The sequence below is a fragment of the Doryrhamphus excisus genome, linkage group LG16 (assembly GCF_037039965.1).
Source record: "Doryrhamphus excisus strain RoL-2023G ecotype Guam linkage group LG16, RoL_Dexc_Guam_v1.1, whole genome shotgun sequence".
Classification (NCBI taxonomy): Eukaryota; Metazoa; Chordata; class Actinopteri; order Syngnathiformes; family Syngnathidae; genus Doryrhamphus; species Doryrhamphus excisus.
Window position 1 is genome coordinate 3,225,632 of NC_136372.1, and position 14,530 is coordinate 3,240,161.

General features: G+C 43.1%; 1 long non-coding RNA gene across 1 annotated transcript in view; it reads right to left on the minus strand.

Moving 5' to 3' along the window:
• Positions 1 to 4,974, minus strand: part of LOC131103448 (uncharacterized) — an 86,923-nt gene extending 81,949 nt beyond the window's left edge. The window contains exon 1 of the long non-coding RNA XR_013630009.1: positions 4,853 to 4,974. This is a non-coding gene — a long non-coding RNA (uncharacterized LOC131103448). The remainder of the gene's footprint in view (positions 1 to 4,852) is intronic.
• Between the last annotated feature and the right edge of the window lie 9,556 nt (positions 4,975 to 14,530).

Genomic DNA, 14,530 nt, shown 5'->3' on the forward strand with positions numbered 1-14,530 from the left:
TTTCATGTCTAGAGGACTCTAATGTTAGAAACTGCCTTTATGGAAGGTTGGGATTACACTATACAGTATGCAAATGAGGCTGCACGGCGGATGAGTGGTTAGCGTGCAGGCCTCCAGGTGCATGCGTGGGTTTTCTCCGGGTACTCCGGTTTCCTCCCACATTCCAAAAACATGCTAGGTTAATTAGCGACTCCAAATTGTCCATGGGTATGAATGTGAGTGTGAATGGTTGTTTGTCTATATGTGCCCTGTGATTGGCTGGCCACCAGTCCAGGGTGTACCCCGCCTCTAGTCCGAAGTCAGCTGGGATAGGCTCCAGCACCCCCGCGTCCCTTGTGAGGATAAGTGGTCAAAAATGAATGAATAAATGAACATTATTAGAGCCCTCTAGACATGAAATAACACCCCTATATTGATTTTTAAACTCTTATTACCCAAATTTGTAAATAAAAAGGCAATAAAACCTTTGGAGTCGGTTAGCACACAGGCTTCACAAATAGGAGACCCGAGTTCAATTCCACCCACTGCCATCTCTGTGTGGAGTTTGCATGTTATATTTTTGCATAGTAAAGGATCATTTATTGCTCTTTATGCAGAAGTGGGATAGACATTTCACTAAAGTTCCCTGCCGGAATACCGGAAAATTTAAATTTCCTGTGATATCAATTTGACGTCATGTTGTTCTTCTGAAGAGCCAACTAGTTGAAACTTACCCAACAGCGCCACTGCTGGTCATAACCAAGTACTGCACTCAATAGATTGATGAACAATAAATGAAACCAAACCAAGAGTACCAACAAACCGAACACAGATGTCGAAACAGACTTCTTATCGGCGACTCCGCGCCCCTAATGAATTTCCCACGTCGTGATGCGACGTTTAAAACATCGCGCAGACAAATGCCGTCACATCAACGGTCTAATAAACGTCGCTTCCGCCCTCTTTCTCCACTTCCCTCACGGTCGCTTCTTACGTCCCAGAGCGGCGCCAATGACGGCGCCAATGTCACGCTGTCACCTGGGCCGGGCCATTATTGCACAGGCATTCTTAATAGCGCTATAGATTAAAGTCCGGCAGAACAAGACACCGACAGATTAAAAAAAGAAAGATAGGGAAAGAGGATGATGAATGGCCTCCGATTGAGACGCAATCATGCATAAATTACTCGGATGTGCTTGGGTATAATAACCAGTTTTAGGGGATCACTCATGCTTCCAGACGGAGGGGTTGGGAGATATAGAGGTTGGGAAAGGAGGGGGTGGCGGTAGGCAGTGTGTGTTGGGGGAGGGGGGTCAGACGGGGCGGCGGGGTAAAGAAGGAAGCGGGTCGCAGCTGTCTACTCAATCACATCAGCGTCAAGGGTATCGCCCTGACACCGTCTCCACTCTTTGCCCCCGAGCCTCCAACATATCTCCAACAAATCTCCTGATAGACAGTCGCAGACAGCATCTATGCCCCCCCCCCCACCCACCTCAACGCCCCCCCCCCCCCCAAGGTTCTACAAGCATTTCTCAAAAGGCCCTGCAGGATTCCGCCTGGAGCCTCGCGAACAGCTGATTATTCAAGACGCCGGCTAACAGGAATCTGACATGCTAGAGCTGCTGGCCTTCCCAGGGATGGGAATTCAAGGGATGGGAATAGTCTTTGAAAACGGTGGGAAAATATCAATAAATCATCAGTTTCTAGACAAAATTTTCCAAACCATCCATCCAGTTCTATCATTTATTCGGCTGCATTGACGATATTTTGTTATTTTCTAACCTTGAACTTCTTTTGTTTCTATTCACTGCAACCCATTTAGGCAGCAAACGTAAAAAAAAAACAGAATAAATTAGACAATAAAATTTGGCACTGAGCATTTAATGGAATTTTCTTTAGATTTTGTTTATGAAATCATAATCATTGAAAAAAAACTTCAGGCGGCACGGTGGTCAAGTGGTTAGCGCACAGACCTCACAGCTAGGAGACCAGGGTTCAATTCCACCCTCGGCCATCTCTGTGTGGAGTTTGCATGTTCTCACCGTGCATGCGTGAGTTTTTTTCCGGGTACTCTGGTTTCCTCCCACATTCCAAAAACATGCTAGTCGGCATGCTGGAGCCTATCCCAGCTGTCTTCGGGCTGGACTTTAAGCATTATTAGAGCCCTCTAGACATGAAATAACACCCCAATATTGACTTTTAAACTCTTATTACCCAAATTTGTAAATAAAAGGAAATAAAACCTTTTAGGGGCTGCACGGTGCCCGAGTGGTTAGCACACAGGCTTCGCAAATAGGAGACCCGAGTTCAATTCCACCCTCGGGCATCTCTGTGTGGAGTTTGCATGTTCTACCCGTGCATGCGTGGGTTTTTTTTTTTTCCCGGGTACTCCGGTTTCCTCCCACATTCCAAAAACATGCTAGGGGGGATGCTGGAGCCTATCCCAGCTGTCTTCGGGCTGGACTTTAAGCATTATTAGAGCCCTCTAGACATGAAATAACACCCCTATATTGACTTTTAAACTCTTATTACCCAAATTTGTAAATAAAAGGAAATAAAACCTTTTAGGGGCTGCACGGTGTCCGAGTGGTTAGCACACAGGCTTCACAAATAGGAGACCCGAGTTCAATTCCACCCTCGGGCATCTCTGTGTGGAGTTTGCATGTTCTCACCGTGCATGCGTGGGTTTTTTTTTTTTCCCGGGTACTCCGGTTTGTTTTGATTCATACGGCAGCACGTTTCCGCAGCAATCTGGTTGGGCTTGATCGGATTATACCAATTGTTGTTTTCACGTGCATATAAAGTATTTCTACTAGTATTCTTTACAAAAACTTGTGAATGTAGAAAAAAAAAGCCCTTTGCAGAGAAATGACAAGTCTGAGGGTGCAAATATATCACCCTGACGTCAACCAATAACAATCGACCTCAAGTGTAGGAAACTCTGCATTATTGCATCATTGTTGTCATTATCCTCGCTTCTGTTATTGTGATGGTTGTACTTGTTTATTTCCTCCATAAGGCAAAATGTGTCTGATGTCGGAGTGCGAGAGCAGAGGTGCCTCGACTTTACAAATTTGGGTAATACGAGACTAAAAGTCAATATAGGGGTGTTATTTCATGTCTCGAGGGCTCTAATAATGCTTAAATATTCATTTTCTACCGTTACTCCACACAGAGATGGCAGAGGGTGGAATTGAACTCAGGTCTCCTAGCTGTGAGGCCTGTGTGCTAACCACTCCTGCACCGGGCAGCCCCTAAAAGGTTTTATTTACAAATTTGGGTAATACGGGTTTAAAAGTCAATATAGGGGTGTTACTTCATGTCTAGAGGGCTCTAATAATGCTTAAATATTCATTCGCTTTCTACCACTACTCCACACAGAGATGGCAGAGGGTGGAATTGAACTCGGGTCTCCTAGCTGTGAGGCCAGTGTGCTAACCACTCGCACACCGTGCAGCCCCTAAAAGGTTTTATTTCCTTTTATGTACAAATTTGGTTAATACCAGTTTAAAAGTCAATATAGGGGTGTTATTTCATGTCGATAGGGCTCTAATAATGCTTAAATATTCATTCATTCATTTTCTACTGTTTTCTACCACTACTCCACACAGAGATGGCAGAGGGTGGAATTGAACTCAGGTCTCCTAGCTGTGAGGCCTGTGTGCTGACCACTCCCACACCGTGCAGCCCCTAAAAGGTTTTATTTTCTTTTATTTACAAATTTGAGTAATACGAATTTAAGTCAATATAGGGGTGTTATTTCATGTCGATAGGGCTCTAATAATGCTTAAATATTCATTCATTTTCTACCGCTACTCCACACAGAAATGGTAGAGGGTGGAATTGAACTCGGGTCTCCTATTTGTGAGGCCTGTGTGCTAACCACTCTTACACCGTGCAGCCCCTAAAAGGTTTTATTTCCTTTTATGTACAAATTTGGGTAATACCAGTTTAAAAGTCAATATAGGGGTGTTATTTCATGTCTAGAGGGCTCTAATAATGCTTAAATATTCATTCGCTTTCTACCACTACTCCACACAGAGATGGCAGAGGGTGGAATTGAACTCGGGTCTCCTAGCTGCGAGGCCAGTGTGCTAACCACTCCTACACCGTGCAGCCCCTAAAAGGTTTTATTTCCTTTTATGTACAAATTTGGGTAATACGAGTTTAAAAGTCAATATAGGGGTGTTATTTCATGTCTAGAGGGCTCTAATAATGCTTAAATATTCATTCGCTTTCTACCGCTACTCCACACAGAGATGGCAGAGGGTGGAATTGAACTCGGGTCTCCTATTTGTGAGGCCTGTGTGCTAACCACTCTTACACCGTGCAGCCCCTAAAAGGTTTTATTTCCTTTTATGTACAAATTTGGGTAATACCAGTTTAAAAGTCAATATAGAGGTGTTACTTCATGTCTAGAGGGCTCTAATAATGCTTAAATATTCATTCATTTTCTACCGCTACTACACAGAGATGGCAGAGGGTGGAATTGAACTCGGGTCTCCTATTTGTGAGGCCTGTGTGCTAACCACTCGTACACCGTGCAGCCCCTAAAAGGTTTCATTTCCTTTTATTTACAAATTTGAGTTTAAAAGTCAATATAGGGGTGTTACTTCATGTCCAGAGGGCTCTAATAATGCTAAAATATTCATTCGCTTTCTACCGCTACTCCACACAGATGTCAGCTGTGGAATTGAACTCGGGTCTCCTAGCTGTGAGGCCCGCAGGCTAACCACTCAACCACCATGCAGCCTCCAACCCATGTTTTGAGTCATATATTTAACTATAGTAATTATATTATAATATATTACGGATTCCAAGGGTAATACGGTGATTTTTCTTTTGTGTTGGTGGTTCTGACGTCATTCCTTACCTCCTTTGGTGCCCAGTTTTCTCAAGCTGTGCAGCTGGGGATTCTTGTGATGTCCAACTCTGGCGGCTGATTCAATTGGCCACATAGATCACACACAGCGTCCATTTGTAGGTGTGGAACCCTGGGGACAGGAAGCAAGTATGATCCACATAAGTATTAAATAAGAGGAAGCCGCCGTCCTCTGAGAGGGCCGCGCTTGCTTCTATTTTAAATATTAAAGTCGTGATCGGTTGACATAACGAATGTTGACGTGAATGTTGAACATGTGGCACCAGAGGGGTTTAAAAAAAAAAAAAAATCCATCAATTGACTGGATTCCAAAGACGAATACTACAGTACAGTATATCCTCCGTAATGAAAGTGTGCGCCATCTGCAGAAACTCAAACAAGCCAAAAGTAAGCTTGGCAGCGGCTCAGGCCAACTACGGTTTTTCGGCCTCTGGGGAGCCATCTTTGAGGCCGTCGCAACACTGGAGGGCCCGGGCATTCGTTTCCCCTTCTACACATCTCTCTTCATCAGCAACACTGGTTTGAAACGTGCCGCCGCCGCCGCCGTACATGCTGTCAAACTCCCACCAACCCTCCTCTCTTGGTAGCGTATTAACGCCAGCACAGCAGGGAGCAAAACAAACCACTTAACTTCATCTTATTCACAACGGCAAATTAGGCAGGAAAAAGTACATAAGCACATAGCGCCTCAATGGAAGAACTTTTTTTTTTTTTTTTTTCCTTAGTGACTCATTATAGAGACGGTAATAAGCAGGGAAGCTAGCGGAATGGGCAAAATTGCGAGGGGGATACACTGGTTAATATTTACAGTGCACTTTGTCACCTTCATATTCTATACGGTGCAGCAGTACGGCTCAGCCAGGACGATTAATAGCTCCGCTTCGCACACCATTAATCCTTAAAGATGCTACGGACAGACCCCGTTCCCTCCATCTGTGGGCTTCTTCTTTACTCTACTACATCGCCTACGAAACTCAGCTCACAGCCACTTTGTGTTCTGGGAGACCATCTTGGACTCAAGTTTGAAGTTAAAGGGGCAGAGGTCGAGTCCAGGAGGTACTCCGGTAAAAAAAAAAAAAATACAGTATTTTCTGGACTGTAAGTCACTCCCGAGTATAAGTCGCACAAGGCCAAAAATGCATAATTAGGTAGAAAAAAAACATACTTAAGTCGCATTTTTTGCGGGTAATTTATATTTTAAGTCGCTCTGGAGTATAAGTCGCAGGAACAGCCAACCTATGAAAAAAAAGAAATACAGTATTTTCTGGAGTATAAGTCGCACAAGGCCAAAAATGTATAATTAGGTTGAAAAAAAAAAACATACATAAGTCACACTGGAGTATAAGTCGCATTTTTTGCGGGTAATTTATTTTATAATAATATTTATAAGGTAAGTTCTAACAATAAAATAATAGAGAAAATGCTAATAGGTGTAAGATATGCTAACAATGGTTATTCAGCTACACAAAAAATAAACAAACAGAAAAGTGTTTATGTAACATAAACAGTTTTTTCATTTATAAGTCGCTCTGGAGTATAAGTCGCAGGAACAGCCAACCTATGAAAAAAAAGAAATACAGTATTTTCTGGAGTATAAGTCGCACAAGGCCAAAAATGTATAATTAGGTTAAAAAAAAAACCATACATAAGTCACACTGGAGTATAAGTCACATTTTTTGCGGGTAATTTATTTTATAATAATATTTATAAGGTAAGTTCTACCAATAAAATAATAGAGAACATGCTAATAGGTGTAAGATATGCTAACAATGGTTATTCAGCTACACAAAAAATAAACATAAACAGAAAAGGTGTCCAGTGTTTATGTAACATAAACAGTTTTTTCATTTATAAGTCGCTCTGGAGTATAAGTCGCAGGAACAGCCAACCTATGAAAAAAAAAATACAGTATTTTCTGGAGTATAAGTCGCTCCGGAGTATAAGTCGCACAAGGCCAAAAATGTATAATTAGGTCGAAAAAAAAACCATACATAAGTCACACTGGAGTATAAGTCGCATTTTTTGCGGGTAATTTATTTTATAATAATATTTATAAGGTAAGTTCTAACAATAAAATAATAGAGAACATGCTAATAGGTGTAAGATATGCTAACAATGGTTATTCAGCTACACAAAAAATAAACATAAACAGAAAAGGTGTCCAGTGTTTATGTAACATAAACAGTTTTTTTCATTTATAAGTCGCAGGAACAGCCAACCTATAAAAAAAGTGCGACTTATAGTCCGGAAAATACGGTAAATAAAATGGAAGTATCAAAGGAAACAGATGATTTAATAAACCAACTAAAAGCAATGCAGCATACGAGTAAAAACTAAACAAAATATGCATATTTAAGCATATTTATTTAATTTATTTTGCCTAAATTAAGCTTTTTTTTAGTATAGAAAGAGCTAAATTAACTAAATTATAATATATCGACATCCTCTCCGCATCTTTTAGGTACTCCAGTGAACACATTTATAGAAACACACGCAAGGAGGAGTCATATTTACGTTTTAAATGGCTTATTTTATATTATTATGTATATGATATTTCGTAAAATGAGTGTAAAAGGTGACTAGGGGTGTTATTTCATGTCTGGAGGGCTCCAATAACATGAACAATACTACAAATTTACTCAATTTGCCCAGTTAAACACTCACCAAAATGCAATAATCAGGCAGGAAGGAAGGAAGGACGTAAGGAAGGAAGGAAACATCCATGACAAATACTGCAAATCCACACAAACAGCAAACAACAGTACTAGCAGTCCAAAGTAAACCAAATAGTATCCTGATTACCAATTACCAACAGGTGCTTCTGCCAGCCTTTACCAGCAGAAGCAAAGTTACTGCATGTGATAACAAAACAGGAAACAGAAAACCAAAATAAGAGCACCAAACAGGAAACAATGTAAAAACAAAAGGAACACCAAAACTGAAATGTAAACTGTTATGTGGAACAAAACATGGCTACTTTGAAGTAAATACTGATATTTTTTCCACGTATATTGTTGGCGTATCATGTGAACGACTAGCTACACAGACATTATCGCATTATAGTGCGTAAGCGACGCCGCCCCACAGCCCGGGGCTCAGCAACATTGACCTTGAAGTGTATCCATGACAGCGACTCCACTGTTCCACCGACTCGAGCGCACTATAACGAAGGAGAGCCCCCCCCGTCGCCAAACTCACAGTTAGCCCAAAGCTCTCTTGGCGGCGCATCCAAGCTTGGCATGAGATAGAGAGACGCCGCCGGTGCGTTGCGACATCACAAACACAAGCAGTCGGCATGCAGGCATGACGCCCCCGGTGAGGAGGGCCCCGGGGAGCTTTGAGCTGCCATCCAGGGTCCGAGCTAACACTCTTGTGTTACTTGTAAAAAAAAAAAGCGGCGAGCACGCTCGGTGACCCGTGGAGGACAAACTGCATCTATATCAACGACAACAGTTCGCCATTAACCTTGGAGAAAGTAACTAATAGGAGTGTTCTCTCTTTTTTTTTTATTTTGGTGTTCTTTATAAATGAATTTCCCCAGAGTAGCCCGGATAGCAGAGGCAATACTGCAATACTACGGTGTGTAACATTTACCAAAATCAAGTCACGCTTACAGGATGTAGAGGAAAACAAATTGTTTCTGCCACTAAACATTGCTTTGGAAATCCATGAAATAAGCTACATGGGGGAGATACGGCGGTCCTGAGGAAAGACTATAAAAGTACATTGGAGACATTTTGTTTGTAGTAGAACTGCGAGAAACAACTATATGACAATATTGTTAGGGGTGCAACAATACTACCTCTATTGGTCTGGCACGTACTTTAATAGTGAGGTTCATTTTGGGTACCGTAAGAAAAAAAATGCATAAAAAAAACATTTTTCAGATAATATAAATACTGCAAAGTACTGGTAAGTCATGCTTCAATAAATACATTCATTCATATTCTACCGCTTATCCTCACAAGGGTTGCGGAAGGGTGCTGGAGCCTATCCCAGCACATATAGTAGACAAACAACCATTCACACTCACATTCATACCTATGGACAATTTGGAGTCGCTAATTAACCTAGCATGTTTTTGGAGAGGAAACCGGAGTACCCGGAGAAAACCCACGCATGCACGGGGAGAACATGCAAACTCCACACAGATATGGCCCAGGGTGGAATTGAACTCGGGTCTCCTATTTGTGAAGCCTGTGTGCTAACCACTCATACGCCATTTTATTTTCTTTTATTTACAAAATTTGGGTAATAAGAGTTTAAAAGTCAATATAGGGGTGTTATTTTATGTCTAGAGGGCTCTATTAATGTTTAAATATTCATTAATTTTTTACCGCTTATCCTCATGAGGGTGGCGAGGGGGTGCTGGAGCCTATCCCAGCTGTCTTCGAGCAAGAGGCGGGGTCCGCCCGGAGTACCCGGAGAAAACCCCCGCATGCACAGGGAGAACATTCAAACTTTCCAAAAGGTGGAATTGAACTCGGGTCTCCTAGCTGCGAGGCCTGCGGGCTGACCACTTGTCCACTGTGCAGCCCCTCAATAAATACAATTTGTAAATAAAAATAACCGATAAAAAGTAAATATAAAGTAATGTGCTGTCATTTGCAATGTTTACAAAGTTCCATAGAACAACAGTCAATGGAGTGAGACCTCTTGACCACAGCTAACGAGCTAGCTTTAAAAATCAACACTTAACGAGATGTTTGGTGGGCAGAGTATACATAAAAGGAACATGAAAATGGTGTGCCTGCACAGGAAGTCATTGCCAAAAGAAATGCTGCTCTTTAATACAGATAAAAATGTTTGCAGCATTTCTTGAAATGCTGCAAACGTTTGACAGACAGGCTTCTCACTTTTAAGTAACACCAAATATTGACACTGCAGTTAACTTGATAAGATACAAAAGTCAAATCAATGACTCCACCCCGCCACCCCCCCCCCACCTTGAAAAAAAAATGCTAATAAAATAGCAGCAATTACTAAACAAATAAACGAGAAGGGATGTCACAACTTTGCACGCAAATGAAAAATCGATCTCGTTGGTATTCCGCGTCGACCTTCGCAATCACGAGACTCTCTGTGATTGCGTCCCGCTATTGTTTTTCCTCTGGCGGCCCCCGTATGGCGGAGAGAAATAAGACTCATCATTCATCAGACTCATTAGACTCGCAGCGTGATCACCGACGTGTCCCGGGCCACCACCAAGGAAGAAAACGCCATGGATGTCCTCATCAGCCCGATAACGACAATAATTATATGATAGCATAACAGGAAGCAAACGCTAACTCATGCATAAGTCATGCATATTAAAAATAAAATAAATTATTGATTATATTCCTATTTTAATATAATAATGTTAAAAAAAATAAAATTAATGTATAGTTTAGCCATTTGTGGTAGTAGTAGTTTTAATCTGAAGCATGTTTTGATTAATCGAATAATCAGTTCGGCCCTAGACCAGGGGTGGGCAAACTGCGGAGAAGGGTCGTAATCCAGTCCACCAGGTATTTCAAAATATATATTTTTTTAACGTTTAACATGGAAATTGTAGTTGTAAACATGACTTTGAGCGCTGTTGTGTCACATGAGTCACCAAAATTATCAGAGGCTATCTGATAGCTTGTACAAAAAAAGCCATCCAAACAAGCCAACGCGTCAAGCATGACGCGCTAAAGTAACCAAATCCACCATGCGGGCATACAAACAAACATCAACACGCAAATACCCATGCAAAAAAAAAACAAAAAACACCCATATGCCCCTGCCGCAAGTCATGCTGGGTAGCTTGCGATACTCGTTATTTCTAGCATTTTTTGCTCGATGACAAAATATGTTGATGACGTCGCCGGAGAAGTTAAAATAGTCTTGCTATGCAATGTTTTATTGTTCATAGTTCATGATGTGGGCGGCACGGTGGTCTAGTGGTTAGCGCGCAGACCTCACAGCTAGGAGACCAGGTTTCAATTCCACCCTCGGCTATCTCTGTGTGGAGTTTACATGTTCTCCCCGTGCATGCGTGGGTTTTTTCTCCGGGTACTCTGGTTTCCTCCCACATTCCAAAAACATGCTAGGTTAATTAGCGACTCCAAATTGTCCATAGGTATGAATGTGAGTGTGAATGGTTGTTTGTTTATATGTGCCCTGTGATTGGCTCGCCACCAGTCCAGGGTGTACCCCGCCTCGCGCCCAAAGACAGCTGGGATAGGCACCAGCACCCCCCCCCCCCCCCTCGCGACCCTCGTGAGGAAAAAGCGGTAGAAAACGAATGAATGAATGAGTTCATGATGTTGCAACTGGACTACCCAGCATGCCTTGCGGGAATTTGGAAATAACAGATTTAAGTTGCGTGTCATGATGCAGAACGAACAGTTTAACTAAATCGATGCATGTCAATCACCTTTTTTTTTTTTTTGCCTAAAATGAAAAAAAAACAACATAGCTGTCAATTAATTGGATTAATCGATTAATTGTTGCAGCTCTAGTTTGTGGGAGGTTTGGTTCCTGTGCACTGAAACAAGGCAAGCGAAAGCGAAAGATTGATGCACATGCTTTGATAGCAATTATATGGACCTAAATGGGGCGCATCAATAAAAAACATGAAGCACATACGTCCGGAATAACAAATAACGAAACCGGAATCTTGATGGGAGTCCAGCAAGACGAGCGGCGACATGGGAAAAAAAAAAAAAAAGGGGGTCAGCTTGTTAGCGGGGAAGAAGCATGTTCTCCGATACTCATTACTAATATCGATACAAACGTGAAGCGTAGCGTGTCACGTCGGGAACCTCACGGCACGCCAAACGACAAGCCGAGCCCTTGACACAGGCGCGGGGGAAGCAAAGAAAAACAAAAGCTATTGATATAAACGATGTGCCGACTGAGCGAGACCCCCCCAACCAACCAACCACCCCCCCCGGGCAGGGCGAGCGAAGGTCCGCTTGATAGCAATTGATCGCGAGGAGGCCCGCGCATTCGTCTTAATTCTGACTAATTAAGGCGGCGGCTGACTAGGAGACTAGGAAAAGGAGGGGGAGGTACCACGGGACGAGTTGTTGGGTCTTTGCGTCAGTGGGACCTCCCAGATTACAAAAATCAAGCCCCCGTGTTTACAAAGCGTGGAGGATTAAGAAAATCAGTTCAGGAAACAACAAGCGTCGCCACATTAGCGTCGCTGCCAAAATAATTCCCGTGTCGTCAGCGCCGGTCCTGATAGGCAGCTAAATCCTTCTCACACATTTTGTGCATATATATATGTGTGTGTGTGTGTGTGTATATGTGTGTGAGTGCTGATTATCTTGTGCCAGCACCACTGTGGCCTTTTGGTAGCCGAGAGCGAGACAGACGCGTTTCAAGCCTCCGACGCTCCAAAGATACTCATCACGAGCTTTGTTAATTGGCCGGGATAGGAAGAAAAAGTTTGTTGTGATCAGAAAAATGTTTCTTCTGAAGTCATATCACGTAAACATGACTCCGTGTAAGCTTCTGGTGTTCCAGGGTTTGATGCTGATAATATTACAAGTTACTTTGGACGGGCATTTGACTACATTTCCATGATTGACTCCTTCTTTAGACAGCAAACGGATCGGAGACAGAACAACAGCGCCACTGCTGGTTGCAGCCAAGTACTGCACTAAAAGATTATTATTCATTCATTTTCTACCGCTTTTCCTCAAGAGGGTCGCGGGGGTGCTGGAGCCTATCCCAGCTGTCTTCGGGCGGAGAGGCGGGGTACACCCTGGAGTGGTGGCCAGCCAATCACAGGGCACATATAGACAAACAACCATTCACACTCACATTCATACCTATGGACAATTTTGAGTCGCTAATTAGCCTAGCATGTTTTTGGAATGTGGGAGGAAACCGGAATACCCGTGGAAAAACCCACACATGCACAGCGAGAACATGCAAACTCCACACAGAGATGGCTGAGGGTGGAATTGAACTCAGGTCTCCTGTTTGTGAAGCCCGTGTGCTAACCACTCGGACACCGTGCAGCCCCTAAAAGGTTTTATTTACTTTTATTTACAAATTTGGGTAATAAGAGTTTAAAATTCAACATAGGGGTGTTATTTCATGTCTAGAGGGCTCTAATCATGCTCATTCATTCATTTTCTACAGTTCATCCTCACGAGGGTTGCCAGGGTGCTGGAGCCTATCCCAGCTGTCTTCGACGAAGAGTCAGGGTACACCCTGGAGTGGTGGCCAGCCAATCACAGGGCACATATAGACAAACAACCATTCACACTCACATTCATACCTATGGACAATTTGGAGTCGCTAATTAGCCTAGCATGTTTTTGGAATGTGGGAGGAAACCGGAATACCCGGAGAACACCCACACATGCACAGGGAGAACATGCAAACTCCACACAGAGATGGCTGAGGGTGGAATTGAACTCAGGTCTCCTGTTTGTGAAGCCCGTGTGCTAACCACTCGGACACCGTGCAGCCCCTAAAAGGTTTTACTTTTATTTACAAATTTGGGTAATAAGAGTTTAAAATTCAACATAGGGGTGTTATTTCATGTCTAGAGGGCTCTAATAATACTTAAATGTTATTACTATTGCTAATTAACCTAGCATGCAAACTCCCCACAGAGAGGGTGGAATTGAACTTGGGTGTCCTAGCTGTGAGGCCTGCTTGCTAACCACTTGACCACCGTGCAGCCCTGATTCATTATAATAATTTTCTGCATGTAAAACTATAATAAAAAGTGTTTTGTGTTTGAGTGTCAATATAGAAGACTGACTTTGTGTAGTATTGAACGGTTCGATACCAGTCAATTAATTGTTGTACTCCGACTTCTCACCTCACGCAATTGAGAGATCATAAAATAACCAAAATATTGAAAAATAAAATACAGAAAAGCATCATAGATTCCCAAAAAGTCTGTTTCTAGTGATCTGAAAGGGAGTTTGATGCATAAAAGGAAAAAGTATCTATTTCTAAATGCTACTTCAACAGCCCGCTGCTGCCAAGAGCCCAGCTTGAGATTTCTATCAGCTCCCCCCCCCCGAGGATGTCAACAATGTAAGGAGGACGGGGAGGACGGGGCGGGTGGCACGGGGTAGAACGCCACCTGTCTGGAGATGCCAATCTGACAACACACTCGCAGACATTTACAAGAAAGACGCACGGGTCGGCCTCTCCCTCACACTCGGACAAAAGTGACACAATATCAGCGGTTGCGGCGTGACGGACAGGCGGTGTATCTCTATCAGACAGGACCTTCATTGTTTGGGATAAAATAGATCCGACTCGCCGGGCTGACCCGCGCCCTTTTCCCCGCTTCACTCCCAGGCCGGGAGGATGGACAGATAAGCCGGGATATCAGCGACTTCTTCTTTGACATGTAAACTTTATTGCCCTTTCTACTTCCTGATCCGGCGGGCTATTCATAATAATGTCTCGATACCGCCGCTGGATTCGCCACCGATTCACAACGACACCACGGACGCCGCATCGCTTATCAGATGCGGTGTCATTCTACTCACATCAAATTAAAACCCATCAGGATGGACGCGGTCCCTGAAATCTCTCCCTCATCAGCTGGAGTGTGATGTCCTAATGACTCTTTGGCTGTCGATAGCGGTCCGCATGACAACGCGGCGGGCCCTGAGGGGGACAATTAGGGAGCGCAGGAGGATGTTTTGCTTGTGTCACTGC